At 26.9% G+C, this 8198-nt stretch overlaps 3 long non-coding RNA genes across 3 annotated transcripts; all 3 read left to right on the top strand.

The window, feature by feature from the left end:
- The first annotated feature begins 2441 nt into the window (after positions 1–2441).
- Positions 2442–2855, top strand: LOC148176721 (uncharacterized). The gene is made up of 3 exons (XR_015769852.1): positions 2442–2489; positions 2551–2617; positions 2683–2855. It is a non-coding gene; the product is annotated as an uncharacterized LOC148176721 (long non-coding RNA).
- Positions 2856–4221: 1366 nt separating this feature from the next.
- LOC148176720 (uncharacterized) lies at positions 4222–4663 on the top strand. Its single transcript, XR_015769861.1, has 3 exons — positions 4222–4261; positions 4329–4440; positions 4495–4663. It is a non-coding gene; the product is annotated as an uncharacterized LOC148176720 (long non-coding RNA).
- Positions 4664–5813: 1150 nt separating this feature from the next.
- On the top strand, positions 5814–6211 carry LOC148176719 (uncharacterized). The gene is made up of 3 exons (XR_015769853.1): positions 5814–5854; positions 5916–5997; positions 6047–6211. It is a non-coding gene; the product is annotated as an uncharacterized LOC148176719 (long non-coding RNA).
- The last annotated feature ends 1987 nt before the right edge of the window (positions 6212–8198 follow it).

Below are 8198 nucleotides of genomic sequence, written 5' to 3'. Positions count from 1 at the left end.
AAGAATGCGGTTCGAAGAAGTCTTTTATACCGAAAAATTTTAAGCTTTTGTTTTGAGTTGATAATTTTCATAGTTTTGTTATCTTTATTAAAAGTTTAGTTGTTTCTTTATGTGTTTTTAGCTCGTTTTCACATTTATGCAGATAATTTAGAGATACAATTTAAGTAGTTTTTTAAGTAGGTTGAGTAATACAGTTTATGTAGATACTAGTACTAAAATAAAAACTTTTTCGGATTTTTTAAATTACATATGTAAATTATGTACAATTTTTTGACCATTTTGGAATTTATTGAGTTTTTTTGGATTTCGATTTATTAGAATTAGAGTTTTAGAGTTTTTCCATTTTTTTGAGTGATCTAAACTTTCTAAAAGAAAAGCAACTTTTTCAAAATTTTCCCTAAACATTTTAAACAAGACTTATTTTGTAATCTGTTTTGAATTTGTCATATTTTTTTGAGTTTTTTTTATATAATCCCTCTAAATGAAAGTCCAAAATTCCAAAATCCAAAATATTTTTGAAACTACAGTTTTTAATCTTTTCGTCGTTGAAAATATTCTTAAACTTAATCTGATTAATTGTTATTTTTGGTCGACAATCGTGCATTAGTGACTCTTATTAACGAACGGTCGACGAAAACGTGATACTTTTAAACTACTAGTGCGTTAAAGTAATTACTAATGTTTTAATGCTCTAAAGTTGTATTAATCGTGTTTCAAAGATTGTTTTTTAACGAACAAGTTTTTTAATAAAGACGATTAATAACAATTGATAAGTTAATAAATTAAGATTATTAATCGCCGAGAATCAAACGAATTTGTTAATTTTTTTGTTGACCAAAAATTGAGCATTATTGCTTGTCACTAACAAACAGTCAACGAAAAAAATTAAAGTTGTGTTTTGCAAAACGACCAGTGTCCAACGTGTATTCAAAATTGTTATAATATAACGTAATAATAACGATTTAATAACAATCGATAGGTTTTAACGCATTAACGTAGTGAGTGTGTTAATAAATAGACAAACGAGTTGCTACATTATTTTCTCGTCGACCAAATATAGTGCATTAATAAGCCTCATTAACGATCCATTGACGGAAATGTTAATTTATAAAACTACTAACTATTAATGTTTTAAGGTTTTAAGTTAAAGTTGTATTTTGCAAATGGACCAGTGTCTATTGTGTATTTTATCCATATTGTATTTTAACGAAGAAATTTGTTAATAAAGATGATTTAATAACAATCAGTAAGTTTTAACTCGCGAACATAGTGAGTGTGTTAATAATTTGAGGTTACACATCGACTATGAAAACGAGTTAGCTACAATGAGAGTCATTAATGCACGATTTTTACAATTAGCAAACAATTTTTATATGTAGAGATATAAAAAAAAGCAACTTCAATTGAACTCAGGACTTTGTAAAATTTTTGACTTTCATTAACACACTTGTTTATTAAATAACTAAACATATTAAATCTACATATGATCTTATGAAAAATCTTTCATTAATAAGTGTCATTAACAAATCAAATTAATAAATCCAAAATGCTTAATGTTTATAAATAGACATTTTTTTGTTCGCAACTGTAATGACGCAAACAATTTAAATAATATGTTCATTTTTATTCTTATCAATTTCTTTTGACGTACTTTTTATTAATTTTTACATCAATTTAAAAAAAAAGTTTTTGAACCGACTTTTTCCCTTTTTAATCACACCAAAAATAGAAATTTTCACTTTTATTTATTCAAAAAAATTGTAATTTTAATATAAAAGTCTCGTCTGATTCTTATTTCTCAACATTTGTCCTCCAATAACTTTACCAAAATGACCAAACAACTCAGAGTGAGTTTCCGTCTGTTTTTCAAAATTTTCGCTTTTTCAGTGGTTTCAATGTGATCATTACCACACTATTTTTTTTTTGTAGGTTTTCCTCGTTGTGGTTTTGTTAGCTTGTACTTTTTTAACGACTCAAGCACAAAAACCTAAAGAAACGGCCTCTGAAGAGCAATCTGGAAGAGGTCTGGGAGGTAATTTTTATTTTTTTTAAGTATATTATTGTATGTTTATTTTGTTTTTTTCCTCAGCTTTTTTTTATGTTGGTTCTATTATTTCTTTGGATTCCAATGACACAATAACTACAACAGAAAAAAACAAGAGACGCTAAAAGGGAAGCGGAGGAGAAAAAAGATTTTTATTGGCCACACTATAAAATAATAGAATAATTTTATGTAATCAAGAATGGGTAACAATAAATAACTAATAAAATTATAATTTAAAAAATTGTATTCGTTTATTTTAAAAAAAGTTATCCTTGAACCTAAACTTATTAATTATAATTATTTTTATATTTTTGTTATTTAAAATTTTTTTTATTTGTTTCTCTATCCATAAAATAGATAATTTTTCGTATAAAAGTCACATAATTTGCCTATTTTTGTCAGTATTCCCTCAAGAATTTCAACAAAAATGTCCCAGCAACTTAAAGTAAAATTTTGATATTTCAGAGGTTTCAATGTGATCATCATTATTTTAATTTTTTTCACAGATTTTCTTCATTTTGGCTTTGTTAGCTGGAGCTATTTTAATGGCTCAAGCACAAGTAGTGGATAACCGTAATATTTTCATATTTTTCTTCAAACTTTTTATTTAAATTGTTGTTTTTTATTTCTTGTTGTAGTTGTCGATGGGTTAGTTGGTGGTGGAGCAAGCACAACGGAGAAAAGCTGAAAAATCAGAAGGTGGAATTGAAAGAAGCAAAAAGGGAAAAAATTCAAATATAATTAATCAATCAAATTGTTTTGGTGTATTTGCTTCATTTTATTAATAATAAATAATCTATTAACAAAGAAATTGATTTTTTAATTTGACAAATGCATTCCAAGATCTTTTTCTTATTTGACCAATTCATTTGAGCTTTGGTCTATTGATAGATCCTGGGCTGCTCTTTAGATTTAAATATACATATAACTCAAAGATATTAAACGTTGTTTTTGTGTCAAAAATGGTCCTTGAAAATTACCCAAAAAATTTTTTTAATAACCGATTTTGATCATTATTTGTTTATTTGTAAAGCAAATTAACTTCTGGGTGCTCATTTAAGGCAGAATTTCAAGTAGAATGCAAATTTGTCCTAATTTTTTTGTACGTTAATAAATAACTAAGGTATGTCCAATTAAAGTTTTAGGTAGAACAAAAATTGTGAGTAATACTATGTAAACCTACTTTGATCGATTTCTTCCTAATCTTTGAAACAAACTAAAGCTATTTAAGTTAAATTTATGCAGAATTGCACGCAGAATCCAAATTCGAGCCAAAAATCTACATACGACAACAAATAACTGACCTATTGTCGATTAGATTTTCCGTAGAAAAAAACTTGTAGTTAATACTATGTACACTTATTTTGGTCGATTTCTGTCTTATTTTTGGAGCAAACTTAAGTTATTTGGACTCAATTTATAGAATTTCGCGCAAAATCCAAATTCGGCCCGGAAATCTACATGCGACAACAAATAATTGAATTATGGGCGATTCAATTTTGAATAGTGAATTTTTAGTTCCGAAATGTTTAATGCTTAATATCTACAAAACTACGACAAAAGTAAAGATTTGGTTTGCGTCATCGCTTTTCCCGCGTTATTTGTGTTTAAAATTTACTTTTAATAATCAAAAATCCGCTAATAAACTTTTATGAAAAACAATTTTTTTTACTCAAATTTTGGAATTTTTATTTTTTTGACTGCCACTTGTAAACTATTTGACCTATGGATCTAAAATTTGTCCAGTTGACAGATCTAGAAATAAGAAATAGAAATAGAGAGACGGAAAAAAAATCATTACAGCTTGTAAATGAAGGAAGTTTGGCAGGTTTCGTTTTTTAAATTACTGTCTTCAATTCAAAAAAAAATCAAAGAAATTGATTCCAATTTTGATGCTACGCCAATGATATACAAAATATATAAATTTAAAAAAAAAGTGGTTCTCAAAAATATAATATTGTCTGTGCTTTAATGATCTTTTTTTCAAATAGACGGACTGAAATAGAACCAAACAAAGCAATTATTTTAATTTTGCTATAAAAAACTTTCGTTGTACTTGAATTAATTAATTATTTTGTGTTTTTTGTTATTTTTAATTATTTTTATTCGTTTATCTATTCATTAAAAATGTTAAGTTTTCGTATAAAAGTTTCATTTGCCAACTATTTTCTTCAATATTTGTTCTAACAATCAACAAAAATGTCACAAAACCTAAAAGTAAATTTTCAAATTTCAGTGGTTCCAATGTGACCATAACTATTTTATTTATTTTTGTTTTTTTTAGATTTTCTTCATTTTGGCTTTGTTGGCTTGCACAGTTTTAACAGCTCAAGCACAAGGACAAGTAGGGCAACCAAGACCTCAATCTGAAGATTCGCGTGGATTAAAAGAAGACAGTAATATTTAATAATTCGTTTTTGTATTTTTATACTTAATTATTCTTCTTTTAGTTTTGAGTCTTTTAGGATGTTCGACCACACCTTCTAGTGACTCAACTACAACAGAGAAAAATTGAGGGACCTGAAGAAGTTAGAAGATGAGGAACAAGTTTTAAAGTAGAAAAAATTGTGTACTTAACTTGTTTAGAACGTTAAATTAATAAAATAAAATGTTAAGGAGTAGTTATTGTCATTATTTTTTTCTAAAATTAAACAGAAATTAATTGTACAAAAATTTTTAGATTCAAAAATTTTCAAAAACTATTATTTTGATTGTGTTGTTACTCCAAATATCCAATATTAAGTTTTATAATTAAAAATACTGCAAGATATGTGAAAAAAAAGTCAATTCTGCTAGTATAAAGTTTTCTTAAAGGCTTAAAGTTGTAGAAAAATAACAAAATTTTGAAAATAAACTGTCTAAAAATTACCTTTGTATATAATTTTAAATTAAAGCGGCAAATTTGAATTGATCATAGTTTACTTATTTTGGAAACAAACTTTCGGTTTTTCGCTCACAAGTTTGCAAAATGCAATCACATTTTTTGGCAAATTTTTACGATTTAAAATTTGAAAATTTTTCTTTCAAATTGATTTTCAAGGTCTGTCACAAAATTAGTGCAAAATTTTTTTTTGCTGTTTGCAAACCTTTCAAATCAGCGGTATGGGGGTTTATTCTCTTCACTTGGCGCATTGCTACTGCGCAGAATTGTGAAATTATTTGTGATTTTTTAAATCGTTTTAAAAAAAATTTGCAAATATTTTTGCAAAAATATTTTTTCCAATTCCAAAATTTTAGAAAAAATGTGATCGTATCAAACCGCCTTAACGCAAACATTTTGATTTATTTTTTTAAATCAAGACAAAAATTTTAAAACAAAATTTCGGTTATTTGGTCATATTTTTGTTGTGCAAATTTTTTATTTTTTTGAAATGAAGATATCTCTGAAATGGTACAATTTAGGTGCAACATATTATTTACAAAGTGACTCAATTTTGATGTAGAACCCAAAAATGCAATGACATATGTAAAGGGTGATCCAATTAAAATTGACAAGACTGTCACATTGTGGACCACCTGTATAATTTTTTTTAATTTTCTATTTTAAAATTTTTTATATTAAACTCGTAAAACTGGTCGTAAAAAATTGTGACGCCAATTCTATTTTTATTACTAGAAAAATATCCTTGAACTCAACCAAATTTATTATTTTTTAATTTCCATTTCCCTCTATTTTTAAAAAAGCAAAGTTCTCTTATCTACTCATAAACAAGTCCAATAATTAAATTTTGACTATAAATGCCACGTCCGCCACTTATTCTCTTCAGTAATCGTTCAAACAGTCCAACAGAAATGTCCAATCAACTCAAAGTAAGTTTTCCAAATTTCAGTAGCTTCAATGTGATCATCACTATTTTAATTTTTTTTTCAGTTTTTCTTTATTTTGGTTTTGATAGCTTGCAGTGTCTTAACCGCTCAAGCCCAAGAATCAAATAGAGGAGTATTATCAGACAGTAATTATATTTTTTTTGTATTTATTTTTAACTTATTTCCCCGTTTTAGTTTTAGAGGAATTGTTTGGTTCGACGACACCTTCTGGAGATACGAGTACGACAGAGCAAAGCTGAAGGAAAGATGAAGAAATTTAACGTTTAAGTAATTACATTCTGTTGTCTAATAATAATTATAATCATTAATAAATAAATCGTTTTGAGAACGGAAAGAAAATCTCCAAATTTTTTTTAAACACCATGTAATTCCGTCATTTTTGGCGTTCCACTGTGGAAATTTCTAGAAGTTACCATTTAGAAACGAATTGTAAAAGCGACTTTTAAAATTTTTACAAATAAAACAAAATTTTTTTAGAAATTTTTGATTTGAGAAACAAGAAAATTTGTACAACTTTTTTTCAACACCCTGTAATTCCGCGATTTTTAGAATCGCCGTGTCAAACTTCTTGACAGTTATTGCTTAACTGTTTTATTGCGCAAAGAAATTTTCAAAATATGACAAATATGACAACAAAAAAAACAATTTTTAAAATTTTTTGTTTTTGCGGACGAAGAAAAAATCTTTAATTTTTTTCAACACCTTGTAATTCCGTCATTTTTGCTGTCACAATATTGAAGTTTGTGGAAGTTACCATTTACAAAAGTCTTTTTGTAAGTGCAAGTTTGCAAAATCTTATAATAAAAACGAATTTTTTTATAATTTTTTTAAAAATTTGTAAATTTTTTTTTCAACATCATGTAATGCCGCCATTTTTGGCGTCACAAAAGTTGTTACTTCTATCTGTTTCATTGCAAATAGGAATGAACAAAATGTAACTACAAAAAATTGAATTTTTAGAAATTCTTGTTAATCACATTTAAACCACTAAATATACAATAAAGTTTTCTTTCGGTAATTTAAGGAAAATTAATAAGAAAATTACAAGTAAAAAAGTAGAAATAAAAAATAAGGTAATTTTGAAAATCAAAATCAAAAACGGATATCAACTACAGAATTTATTATTATTATTATTATTATTAATAACAGTGCATTTTTTTTACTTTTTTAATCAAGAGTGTACCTAATAACCCACCCAACTGTCGAAAGTCTCCACAAACTGTCAAAACGTTGCTTCAGAAGTCGTCGAATGTTTCCCTCCACTTCCTCCTACTCCCCCACTTCCACTACTTCCTCCTGAAGATGATCCACTTCCTTTTTCACCACCTTCTCCTCCTTCACATCCATGAACTTCTGCCACTAGAAGACTGCAAGCCAACAAGGCCAAGACTAAGTAGACCTGAGCAAAGTCAAAATAATGATCACGTTGAAGGCACTACATAATAAAAATTCGAAAAAAAAAATGAAGGTGCGACTTACTGCGAGTTGTTTGGTCATATTTGCTGTTTCTTTGGAGGTAAACTGTGGAGAATCAAAGGCAAAAACGGCTTATATAGTGGAAAATTATCATTTTATTAAGACATAATTTTGAAAGTAAAGACAGACAATGAGGTTTGTTATCAGGTTGTAATTAGTTGGTATTGCAGTTAAAAGGAAAACAAGTTTTTAGTGGCGTGTTAAAAAGCAATTTTTGTGGACGAATAAATTTTAAATTGTGGAATTTTTTGAACAAAAAATAGTAAAGTCAAAAATCTACAATTTGTATTATATGTATTTTATAAAGCCCGACAGTTATAACCCTAATTTTATAAAAGTTTGCTGACTTGTCACAAAAGTGTATTAAATTTCAAAATTTTAGATCAAAAACAGAAAATTTTGGAAATTTTTTATTTGTAAGGCAAACTCAAAGTTAAAATTTTTCTATAAGATCTTGTAGAACTGTCTGTTTTAACGTTGAACCAGAGAAATTTAGCAAGCTTAGTAGTTTAATCGTGCTTATTAAGTGTAATAAATTATAAAAATTCAAAACAAAAAAAGAAAATTTTAGAAATTTTTCATTTGTAAGACGAACTCAAAGTTCAAATTTTTAAATAAGATCCTGTAAAACTTGGAGTTTTTAAGTAAAAGCTGTGAAATTTGGGAAACTTAGTAGTTTCGACTTTTTTAATAAGTGCAATTAATTTCAAAATTTTAGAACAAAAAATTCAAATTTTGGAAATTTTACATTTGTAAGACGCACTCAAAGGTCAAAGTTATTAATAAGATCCTTTAGAACTCAGAGTTTTTAAGTTGAAGCTGTAAAAATTGGCAAGCTTAGTACTCTAGA

Source organism: Gnatocerus cornutus, chromosome 3 (genome assembly GCF_029298725.1).
Source record: "Gnatocerus cornutus isolate USDA-ARS CGAHR chromosome 3, icGnaCorn1.1, whole genome shotgun sequence".
In the NCBI taxonomy this organism is placed as follows: domain Eukaryota; kingdom Metazoa; phylum Arthropoda; class Insecta; order Coleoptera; family Tenebrionidae; genus Gnatocerus; species Gnatocerus cornutus.
The sequence above is the reverse complement of the archived record's forward strand: the minus strand, read 5'-3'. Positions and strand labels throughout refer to the sequence as shown.